Source organism: Panthera tigris, chromosome B3 (assembly GCF_018350195.1).
Source record: "Panthera tigris isolate Pti1 chromosome B3, P.tigris_Pti1_mat1.1, whole genome shotgun sequence".
Classification (NCBI taxonomy): domain Eukaryota; kingdom Metazoa; phylum Chordata; class Mammalia; order Carnivora; family Felidae; genus Panthera; species Panthera tigris.
This window is the reverse complement of record NC_056665.1, coordinates 48914702-48927624: the sequence shown is the minus strand read 5'-3', so window position 1 is coordinate 48927624 and position 12923 is coordinate 48914702. Positions and strand designations below refer to the sequence as shown.

The following is a 12923-nucleotide window of genomic DNA, read 5'->3' as shown; positions in this document are numbered from 1 at the left end:
CAGCTACTTTTCTAGGGTTCTCTTTGTTAAAACACAGTGTCTAATTTACATTCAATCTAGGGAAGGGAGGGCACTCTAGGCAACTCTACAACCGCTTTCCATTTTAGAAAGCCATCACTGGAAGCACTACCTCTATTTTCCTTAAGCTCCTACAGCAATATCTTCTATAAGCTTCCTTATAAAAGTTATGGTATAAAAGTGATGGTATAAAAGTTTTTCAGCCATCAGAGATAGCTAATGAAAAGAGGCAAAAAAAAAGTAATAATGAAAAGCTATACGTTTTAATAAAGATAGTTACACGTAATAATGGTTAAATCAATATAAGAGGAGAAATTAATCTACGTGTTAGAATATAAAGTATATGATTAAAAGGAAGGAAAATTGGGTTTAAAAACTGCAAAAGTACCAAAAGCATGATACACAGATAGAAAAGGCAAATATCAAAAATTTAAAGAAAATCAGATTTTTTTCACAAATATGACAGTAATATCTTTGTTATAAAATACAAATAAGAAAAAAAAAACTTCCAAATTAAAAAATTGGAAAATGGCCTAAATTGACATTTCCAAGAGAGGGAGGAAGGGGACAAGGAGGAAAAAAATAAGGACTCAAACAAACAAGAAAGCAACATTAACAAAAATTTGACTGCAAGTTTTCTATAGATGTCTGTAGTTGAGACAGCTATCTTCCAGTATCCTAGCCGTTCTCCCCTCTTCCTTTTAGAAATAGAATTTGAGTTCTAGGCTAGGTACATGACTAGGTCAGGCTAGAATCGATATAACCCAGCCTCCCTTAAGATTAGATGTGATTGGAGCGCCTGGTTTACTCAGTTGGTTAAGCCTCTGACTCTTGATTTCGGCTCAGGTCATGATCTCATGGTTGGGGAGTTCAAGCCCTGAGCCAGGCTCCATGCTGACAGTGCGAGGCCTGCTTGGGTTTCTCTCTCTCCTCCTCTCTTTACTACCCTCCCTTGTTCACATGTGAGCTCTTTCTCTCAAAATAATAAAGTTAAAAAAAAATTATGTGTGACTATATGCCAAATCTGAGACAACAAAATCTGAATAGAAGTGATGTATACAACTTATGGATCGTCATCTTATAAGTACATCTGCTTGCTGTGGACTTCTCTTCCCATTTCCCACTGGCTAAAAAACAATGCCAACTGCAGCATCCAGAGATTGAAGACAAATGAGGTAATAACAGAGGCGGCCCCACCAGCCTGGATGGCCACATAGAACAAAATCATCTTATCAGGCCTACATGGATCACTGTTACATAACAAGTATTAGATTATGGAGAACTATATTTCTGTCTTATTTGATCTGTAACTTGGATCTCCTTATTACAACAATTAGCTTTAACTATCTAATACAATGTCCCAAGAATTTTATATCTAAGTAAATTGTTGTTTACGTATAAAAGCAAAAGATGTTCCTAGATATGTAGAACTAAGTGAATATATTACTTAGCCATCTTTTCCAAAGACAGTAAAATCTTGGTTTGTGAGCATAATTTGCTTATAATCCAAAACACTTCTTTTTTTTTTTTTTGAAAGGCAGACTGCCACGTGTAGTGCCTCATTTGGATGTGTCTGGAGTCTTGGAAGCTTGACTACCCTACGTTCTCCTACAAATGGACCTTGAGAGCTTGTTTGGAGGTTCTAGCAGAGGAGCGCAGCTACTCGTATACCCTTGACTGAAGAACGGTCCTCCTCTATCGGGGAAGTTCCTCCTCTTCGACCGAGCGCGCAGCTTCGGGAGGGACACACATGGAGCAGTGAGGGAGGAAGGGGACACCCGCCTAGCCAGCCAGATCAGTTGAATCAACCCTGGCGATCAATGGGGTGACAGATGTCGCAGCCGGATCTCCCTCACATCCCCAAAACACTTCTATATCAACATAAATTTCCCCCATAAGAAATAATGGAAACTCAGATGATTCATTCCACAACCCAAAAATACTCATATGAAAATGATTATAATACCATAATATAATACAAAATAATAAATAAAATATACAATAAAAAGAAAAATAAATTAACCTGCACTTACTTTTGAAAACCTTCGTGGCTAAGTATAAGGGAAACAAGAGAGAGGAGGGTTATTGTGTAAGACGACTTTCACTATCATTAACAGAAATCACTGCTATCTATTAGCTCAATGGAATCTTTTTCTGCATGGGGGCCATTGTATATACTCATATGGATGTTGACTACAGTACTGCATTGATAAACTCTTGTCATGTACTGTATTTAATGTAACTGGCAAAAAGGCAGCAGAGGAAAGGGTCTATATCTGCCAGCAGCCTGACTTAGAATAAAGCAAAACATTCCTAAGTTTACGGTTGTATGGAAAGCAAAGGACTACCTGTAGGTGCTTTGAAGTGAAGAAAAATACACAAGTGCCAGTTGTGGGCACCTTGCAACATTCTGAAAAATCTGATTTCTGCCAAACACTACTGCATGAGATAGAGCATCTGAGCATGGTAGACAATCACCCACAATTCTGCAGCCAGAGAGAACCATTGGCTCAGTTGTGATCATGTGACATTCGGCATCATGTACAACTCATATTGCAAGACATCACTCATGTATCAGGTTAAAATTTATTAGAAATGTTTGCTTGTCTTGCAGAACATTCACAGAATAAGTTATTCACAGTCTAAGGTTTTACTGTAATATATTCAAAGAAACGTTCCAGAACATGGAGAAATGAAATTAAGAACCCAAGCATAGGGAACTTAATAGTAAAAATGGAAAGCATGGATTTTCTAAATAGTGGAGAAAACACTAAAAATTTATGAATAAGATTCTTAAATGGTAGTACAACAGAAGGAAAGCAGAATAAAAAGTTAAAATGAAGTATCTAACTTCAGTATAATACTACTAATGATTACTAGAATACTGAACATGAAGGAAATAAGCATTCTTTTCCATAATGATAAATTAAAAAATATTTTCTTACTAATTTTGCTAAAATAAAATTTTTTTAATGTTTATGAAAAACATTAAAGTGACCACTAGTTACCTTTTTATTTTTTTTCCTGAGAGAGAAAGAGCTCCATGCATGGAAGCAGGGGGGAGGAGCAGAGACAGAAAGAGAATCTCAAGCAGGCTCAACACTCAGCATGAATGCAGAACACAACTCCACAACCCTGGGATCATGACCTGAGCCAAAAATCAAGAGTCATATGCTCATCTGACTGAGACACCCAGGCACCGCAACCACTAGTTAAATTAAAAAATAGGGTATCCATTATAAAAATAGGGTATCTAGCCTCCAAAATCTTATGGTAAAATAAGACAAATAGTAAAACAACAAAATAAAAAGAAATTAGCTTTCTGTTTATAGAAGCATAAGTTAAAGGCTTTAGACACTTCTACAAACAATTTCCAGATAAAATGTTATATACACGTAAAATCCTTGATAAAAGTATAACAAATAAACAAAGGTTCAAATATACAGTTCAGTTCAAAAGGTAAGCAAAGAAAAAGTCTTATCAGAGATTTATAGTCAGGTAATTCAAAAGCTGACAAAAAAGCTGTTTGGACCCCCTACGTTCAGGAATAAGACAAGGATGTCCACTCTCATTATTACTATTTAACATAGTATGGGAAGTTTTAGCTTCAGCAATCAGACAACAAAAAGAAATAAAAGGCATCCAAACTGGCAAGGAAGAAGTCAAACTTTCACTATTTGCAGATGACATGATACCCTATGCAGAAAACCCGAAAGACTCCACCAAAAAATTGCTACATGAATTCAGCAAAGACAACAGGATATAAAATCAATGTGCAGAAATTTGTTGCATTTCTATACACCAACAACAAAGCAGCAGAGGGGCACCTGGGTTGCTCTGTTGGTTAAGCGACCGACTTCGGCTCAGGTCATGATCTCGTAGTTTGTGAGTTTGAGCCCCATGTCCGGCTCTGTGCTGACAGCTCAGAGCCTGGAGCCTACTTCAGATTCTGTGTCTCCCACTCTCTCTACCCCTCCCCTGCTCACGTTCGGTGTCTCTCTGTGTCTCAATAATAAATAAATGTTAGAGAAAAAAATGATTACATACAATGGAATATTTTATTACTCACCATCAAAAAGAATGAAATCTTGCTATTTGCAATGACGTGGGTGGAGCTAGAATGTATTATGATAGGTGAAATAAGTCAATCAAAGAAAGACAAATACCTTATGATTTCATTCATATGTTGAATTTAAGAAACAAAATAGATGAATATATGGGAAGTGGGGGAAGACGAGAGAAGGAAAGAAATCACAAGAGACTATTAATGATAGAGAACAAACTGAGAGTTGCTGGAGGGAGGCGGGTGGGAGATGGGCTAGATGCATGATGGGTATCAAGGAGGCCACTTGTTATGATGAGCACTGGATGTTGTATGTAAGTGATGAATTGGGCGCCTGGTTGGCTCAGTTGATTAAGCGTCCAACTCTTGATTTTGGCTCAGGTCATGATCTCATGGTTTGTGAGTTTGAGTCTGGCATCAGGCTCTGTGCTGACAGAGCAGAGCCTGCTTGGGATTCAGTTTCCTTCTCTCTCTGCTGTTCCCCTGCTTGCTCTCTAGCTCTCTCTCAAAATAAATTTAAAAATAAACTTAAAACAAAAATAAGTGATAAATCACTGAATTCTACTCCTGAAGCCAATATTGCACTGTTAACTAAAATTAAAAAAAAAAAAAGTTGTTTAGAAATATATCTATATCTATATCCAAAATACATATATAAAGACTAAAGGCTGGAAATTTAATGCTGATAGTTACAGAAGTAGGAAGCTGGAAATGAAACTAGAAGCTTAGAAGGGCTGCATTCTTAGTGTAAAGGATACTTATAGGGGCACCTGGGTGACTCAGTTGGTTGAGCATCCGACTTCGGCTCAGGTCATGATCTCACAGCTCTTGAGTTCGAGCCCCGCGTCAGGCTCAGAGCCTGGAGCTTGCTTCTACTTCTGTGTCTCCCTTTCTCTCTGACCTTAACCCACTCGTATTCTGTCTCTGTCTCTCTCAAAAATAAATAAACATTAAAAAAAAATTTTTTTTAAAGGATACTTATAAAATCTCCATCCACTGGTCTAGGAAAGTAAAGCCTGTTCTTCCTGGGGCTTTGGACAGGAGGAGAAAAAAAAATGTCTCTTGTGAGAAATCAAAACTCCAGGTATTCCTGTGAGCAACTCTTACTTCCACAAACTACAACACTTGAGATTTTTTTTTTTATATGCACCCATTGAACAAAAAATCCTTACTGAAGATGAACACATAAGTCACATAAGGAAACAATCCAGTATGAAGGACAGTTACCAGACACAACAAACAGGAGGAATGGCTTCCTAAGAATTTGAAAAAATAGAATAATCCGGAAGAGATTAAAATAATAATTTTAAACATGTTTATTTAAAGAGCAAAAACAAGCTAAATCCATAATGAAAAACTAAGAAACTAATGACAAAAGAACACACAAGAAACAAAAATGACAAAAGAATAAGCAAAACAAACAAAAAAAGGAACTTCTAAAATGAAAATTATTGTCACTGAAATTTAAAACATTTAGGACAAGTTTAGCAGCACATTAAGCATAGGTGAAGAAAATCTGCAAACTCAAAGAGATCTGAGGATAACAGAGCAATTAAGAAATATAAAGAAAACTGAGAAAGGTGATATTTGAAGACAATAGCTTAGAATTTCCTAGAACTGACTGAAGACATACATTCTTTAATAAAAGTAAATTCCAAGTTCTGACATTATGAAACAAATATAAAACTGCACTGAGACTAATAAAATCGAACCACACCAAAGTGAAGAATTTTAAAGCAACCAGAAACAAAAGATGGATTACCTTATAAAGGATCAATAGCTAGATCAAGAGCAGACTTCTAGCAACATTAGAAGGCAAAAGGTAATAGAAAAATATCTTTAAATTACTGATGGAAAATAACTACAACCAGCCAAACTATCCTTCAACAAGTAAAAATATAAAGATAATCAGTGTGCCTGGGTGACACAGTAAGTTAAGCATCCCACTCAGGATCTCGGCTCAGGTTATGATCTTGCAGTTCATGAGTTCAAGCCACACATTGGGTTCTGCACTTACGGTGTGGAGCCTGCTTGGGATTCTGCCTTTCCTTCTCTCTGCCCCTCCCCTGTTTGTGTGCTTGCTCTTGCAAGCGCCCACGTGTGTTCTCTCTCTCTCTCTCTTTCCTCCAAAATAAACAAACTTAAAAACATTTTTTTAAATATAAAGACAATAATTGAACTTACACCCATAAATCTTCATTAAAGAACTACTAAAGGATTTACTTTCATATAAAGGTTTTTTTTCAATGTTTCATTTGTTTTTGAGAGAGAGCGCAAGTGAGGGAGGGGCAAAGAGCAGGGGACAGAAGATATGAAGTGGGCTCTGTGCTGACAGCAGTGAGCCCAATGTAGGGCTGGAACTCAGGAACCATGAGATCATGACCTGAGCCAAAGTCGGACACTCAACTAGCTGAGCCACCTAGGTGCCCCTAAGGATTTATTATCAAAGGGAAGGCAGTTTGACCCACAAAGAAGTGAAACACAAAAAGCAAAGACAAATAAAATATCAGTAAATATGCATCAATCTAAATAGTAATGACTATTAGTGGAGAAAAAACCCACACTAACAATAATGACTAAATTTAGGGATTTAAAAATATAGTGAAGTCAACTGATCCCCCTGCCCCTCAAAAAAGTGGACTAAAATATTTAGACAATAACATAGAAGATGTGTATAACTATAATGTGCATACTAAATTTCCTTGTAATATTTACAAGTATGGTAGAGATTAACCTTAAAACTTTGTTTAGTATGCATGTTAAAATATAGTAATTGGAATTATATCTATATGCCAAAACATATACAAAAAAATTAATATTAATCATTCAAAGAATGAAAATAGAATACGTACCTTTCAAATTCGGAGAAAGAAAAGAAAGTAATTAAGAACACTTTTTAAATCCAAGGCAGAAAAACAGAAAAAAAGAACGAAAAAGAAAGTCTGGTAAATGTAAATCACGAAGATAGAAGAAAATCCTAAGACAAAAGTGTATTTTTATTTATAATAATAAATCTAAGTGTCCCATTGTTTATTAAAAGAAAGCCTCAGGATAAACAAAAATAGGGGCGCCTGAGTGGCTCAGTCAGTTAAGCATCTGAATTCAGCTCAAGTCATGATCTTGCAGTTTGTGGGTTCAAGCCCCGCATCAGACTCTGCTGACAGCTCAGAGCCTGGAGTCTATTTCAGATTCTGTGTCTCCTTCTCTCTCTGCCTCTCCCCTGCTCATGCTCTGTGTGTGTGTGTGTGTGTGTGTGTGTGTGTGCGTGTGCGTGTGCGTCTCTTTCAAAAATTAAAAATTAAAAAAAAATTTTTTTAAACACCACAAATACACATCATAAACTATAATTTATAAACATAATGATTCAGAAAATTTTACATATGAGAATTATAGTCATTTTCATTCTATGTATTTGGAAACTAAAACCAAAACAAAACAAACAAAAACTCCCTCGTAATTCAAGGGCCAAAGGAAAAAACAATGATGAGTTACAAAATATTTGCAATTAAACAAGAACAAAAACACAAGATTCCAAGACTTGGTGACTTGGTATTAACATAGTATTTAAGAGGGAAAAAAATTTAACTTAACATGCATGTATTAAAATATTACAAAATTAATGGAAACAAGTTGGACAAAAAATAGAGAAAACTAAAGAAACTAAGAGAACACAGGAGTTAATGGAATAGAGAACAAAGAAACTATAAAAAGGATCAACAAAACCAAAAATTGCTTTTTTGAATGGACTAATAAAGTTTACAAAATGTTACAACAGTAGATCAAGGAAAAATAAAATGGTGTTAGAAATAAATAAATAGAGATAATTATGTTATAATTAGAGATAGAGATAGATAAGAGAAACCTTATGCAAACAAATTTGAAAAGGCGATAAGGACAATTTCCTAGAAAAGAAATTATCAAAATTGACTTCAAAAAAATAGAAAATCTGGAAATCACTAACTATTATAGAAACTAAATGTACTTCTATGCCTAGATGTATTAGGGGTAGTTTTACTAAACGTTTGAGCAGCAGATATTTGTTAGTGAAAGCAGACTATTTTGAAGAATAGAAAAAGAAAACAGGTATAATTCCCAGTGTACCTGAGCAATAAATATTTTAAGAATTTGCATGTCTGAAAAGTTTTTATTTTTGCCTCATGCCTGATTAATAAGCTGGGTATAGAATTTCATAGTGAAAATTATTTTCACTTAGAATTTTGAAGGCACTGATCCATGTTTCAGGATTCCAGTGCTGAGGTTGAGGACAGATGCCAACATTTCCAGTCCTTTGTGCATGATCTGCTCCTCTTCTCTGGGAGCTTGCAAGATCTTTGTCTAAAGGGTGCTAAAGTTTCTGGTAATGTGTTCATCAGTGCTTTGGCATGAATATTACAAAATCTACCATGCTGGACCTGATAGACTCTTTCAACAAGGCAATTCATTAAAGTTTTCAGAATTTTTGTAACATTAAAAAATTATTTCCTCTGTCTTTCCCTCTCTCTTCCTTATACCCCTATGATTTGAATGTTGAACATCTTGGAAGGATACTCTGATTGTTTTATCTTTTCTACTTTAAATCTGTCCTTTTGTTCTACTTTCTGAAAAAAATTATAAAGTATATTCCAACCACTTGATTACAATTAAAATTTTTATCACATTTTAAATTTCCAAACTGTTGTATTCTCTTAGTATTCTTCATTGTAGCCTCTTGTTCTTGTTTAATGATTAAAATTTGTTTCGGGGATGCCTGGGTGGTTGAGTCAGTTAAGCATCTGACTCTTGATTTTGGCTCAGATCATGATCTCACAGTTCATGTGTTCAAGCCCCATGTCAGGCTTTGTGCTGGCAGTGCAGAGCCTGATTAGGATTCTCTCTCTCCCCCTCTCTATCTCTGCCCCTCCCCCCACTCTCTCTCTCAAAATAAATAAACTTTAAAAAATACATGTTTTCATTTCTTTGAAGACATTAGTTATAGTGAAGTTTTCTTCTGTTCCCTGCATTACTTGGCTGTTCCAAGTTGCATTTTTCTTTGTCTTGGCTGTCACCATCAATTAGAGATAAAGTATAAAAATTCTGACTGGAAGGTCTGTATACACGAATTGGAAATCTGTTGGCTAGTCAGCTTTAGCAGGGTGAACTAGCTGGGCCATTACAAATGGCGGGATTTTTTCATCCTACACTCACTAGCTTCCCTGTAGAGGAATTCTCCAATCTGCATCCCAGGTACACTAGGCTTGTGCATGCATATGTACATGTGCATGGGGATCCCTTGAATACGTACTAAGATTTTCACAATGCAGGTTTTCACTCAATCTCTGCATTTTCAATGCAGAAGAATCTTAGTCTACAACTGTGCAGAAAGGAAACCCCCAATCTTCTGTCATGATGAGGAAGAGATCTGGTAGTGAAACTCTACTTACACACTTTCAACCAATCTTTTTTTTTTTTCCAGACTTACATTTGCCCTACCTTTCTAAGTTGAAAAGGGACAAATTAACCTGGCCTCAAGTCTCATCTCTCCCTCTACAACACGTTTAGTAGCTTACCAAGCAAGTCAAAACTACATCAACAGAACAGGCTGATTCCAGTAACTGAACTCCTTCTAACAAGATAAGGAAGTCCCCATAGTTAATTAATTAGACGTTCAATCGGGGCGCCTGGGTGGCTCAGTTGGTTAAGCAGCTGACTTCAGCTCAGGTCATGATCTTGCGGTCCGTGAGTTCGAGCCCCGCGTCGGGCTCTGTGCTGACAGCTCAGAGCCTGGAGCCTGTTTCGGATTCTGTGTCTCCCTCTCTCTGACCCTCCCCCATTCATGCTCTGTCTCTCTCTGTCTCAAAAATAAATAAACTTTAAAAAATTAGACATTCAATGATTCCCTTTCCCAGTCTCCTATAAACACAATAGTACAAGGGCCAGGACCCTCAAATGGAGGCTTCACTATGTCCGGCCATAAGCATAACTGAGGAATAAGAAGAACTTGAGAAAATCATGTGCACTTTGCTGTTTTTCTGCCTAGAAATATTTCCAATATACTCTATTCAATTTTACTAAGAAATAATTTATGTACAGTAAACTGTACTAATTTTACAGTGTATTAATTCAATGAGTTGACAGATGTATGCACCCATGAAATCACAATCATAATCAAGACAGAAAGGTTCTATCACTTCCAAGAGTCCCCTATGGCCACTTGAAGTTCATCCCTTCCTTTTACCTCTGGCCCCAGATAACCACTGATGTGCTGTCAGTCATTATAGAATGGTTAATATTTTCTACAATTTCATGCAGTATGGACTGGTTTGGTCTCTCTTTTTTATTGCAGAGTAGTATTTCATTTTTATGAATGTATGAGAGTTTGTTTATTCACTCATCTGTTGATGAACATCACTTCCAGTTTTTTGCCACTGTGAATAAAGTTGCCATAAACATTTGAATACAAGTCTTTAGGTGTATACCTCTCTCTTGTGTAAAAACTGAAGACAAGGATGTCTGAGTTACATGATAGGTACGTACTTAACTTTTAAGAAAGGAGCCAAAAACTTGTCCAAAGTAGTTGTACCATTTTACAGTTCTACCATTGGTGTACAAGAGCTACGGTTGCAGCATATCCTCAATAACACTTGTGTTGATGGTCTTTAATTTTCTGTTTTAGTCATTTTAGTGGATATGTGCTGTGTACTGTATCTCACTGTGGCTTTAAAATTTACTTATTTTGAGAGGGGAAAAAGACAGCAGGCACACATGCGCATGTGCATAGAGAAGGGGCAGAGAGATTGACTCCCAGGTGGGCTCCAAGCCATCAGTGAGGAGCCAGACATGGGGCTCTGTCTCACGAACTGTGAGATCATGACCTGAGCCAAAATCAAGAGTCAGAGGCTTAACAAACTGAGCCACCCAGGTGTCCCTCTCACTGTGGTTTTAATTTGCATTTCCTTACTAACAAATAATTTGAATATCTTTTCATATGTCTATTGGCCATTCATATGTCTTCCTCTGTTAAAAGTTCATTCAAATCTTTCATCCAATTGTTTATTGGATTGTCTTCTTATGTATGTGTTATGTACACAGTGAGGTAAGAGTCTACCCTCATTTGTTTCCATAAAGATATTCATTTGTTCTTGACCTTCCTTTACCTATTGAATTATCTTGTTACCTTTGGTTAAAATAATTGAACTATACATGTGTGGATCTATTTCTGGTCTCTGTATTCTGTTCTTTTGAACTTGTGTTTGTCTTTCACCAATTTCATCTTGTCTTGATTACTGTAGCTTGACGCTAAGTCTTCAAATCAGGTAGTGTGAGTCCTACATATTTGCTCTTATTTTTAAAAATTCATTTCGCTATTCTAGGTGATTTATATTCTCATATAAATATTAGAATCAGCTTGTCAATTTCTACAAAAAGATTACTGGGATTTCTACTGGAATTGCATTGAATCTATAGATGAGTTTAAGAAGAACTGACATCCGAACATTGAGTTTTCCAATTCAGGAACATGTTCTATCACTACATTTAGCTAGGACTTTTAAAATATCTCCCAGCAATCCTCCTGTAGTTTTCAGTGATGTGATCTTACACTTCTTTTGTTAAATTATTCCTACATATTTTCTCTTTTAATGTTATTATAAATAAATTAAAATGTAATTTCCCAGTTGTTTGCCTCTGGTAAATAAAATTTTAAGTGACTTATATCCTGAATTTATTAATTCACCTATTAGTTCTAGTCGTCATTCTTCATATTTCTTAGGGATTTCCACATATACAATTGTGTCATCTACAAATAAGTTTTACTTCTTTCTGTCTAATCTTCATGCCTCTCATTGCTTCTTCTTGTCGTAATGTAATGGTTAGGACCTCCAGTACAATGCTGAATAGAATCAGTGAAACTAGACATGCTTGCCTTGATCCTGGACCTACAGGGCAGGGCAAAGCATTCATTAATTCACCAATAAACATGAAGCTTACTATACATTTTTTTGTAAAAGGACTTCATTAAAGTAAAAAAGTACCTTTCTACTCCTAATCTGCTGAGAAATTTTTTTCATAAATGGGTGTTGGATTTTATCAAATACCTTTCTGCAATAGTGAAATGATCACATGTTTTTTCCTTTACTGTGTTAATATTCTTAATTACATTGAATAATTTTCAAATGCTACACCAAATTTGCACATTATCCATTTCTATCAGTCAAAAGTTCTCTAAGCTGTGTGAAGAGAAAACATGACTACAGTTGATTAACCAAGAATGAGTTCTTGTTTTTTTTTTTTCACTTAACAAGCTTGAAGGAAGGTAGGAAGGTAGTCCAGTGCAGAGGTACTGGCTTTCCAATGTCTTTAATGTTGCAAGCTCCTTCTTCTTCCCTATTCCATCATTCTTAGTGTATGTTTTGCCTCTTTGTGGTCTCAAGATAGCTAATGAACTTTCTGCAAACACCTTCATCTTACGTAGGAAAAGGAAAGGAGAAGCAAGCAGAAAGGAGTAATACTTTTCTATAAATCTTTAGCAGATTTCTTTTTGCATATCATCAGCCAGAGCTTGTCACCTGGCTACATCGAGTTACAAGACAGGCTGGGGAAATGAGGTTTTTTTGTTTTACTAATTTAAAATTACTTTGTTTATAAAAATAATTCAATATGCTTTGTTCCTTTTTTTTTATAATAAAAAATTTCAAGCATATATAAAAGTAGGCAGAATAGAATAATTAACTATAATGCATTCATGACCTGACTTCAATTATCAACTCCTGGCCAATATCACTTCATCTTCTATCTAGTTTCACATATTATTTTTTTTTTTTTTTCAACGTTTTTTATTTATTTTTGGGACAGAGAGAGACAGAGC

The 12923-nt window shown here is 35.8% G+C and overlaps 1 protein-coding gene across 4 annotated transcripts in view; it reads right to left on the bottom strand.

The window, feature by feature from the left end:
• The window catches only part of DNAAF4 (dynein axonemal assembly factor 4), a 69473-nt gene that overhangs the window by 28317 nt on the left and 28233 nt on the right, over window positions 1–12923 (bottom strand). The gene's annotated exons all lie outside the window — the stretch shown is intronic.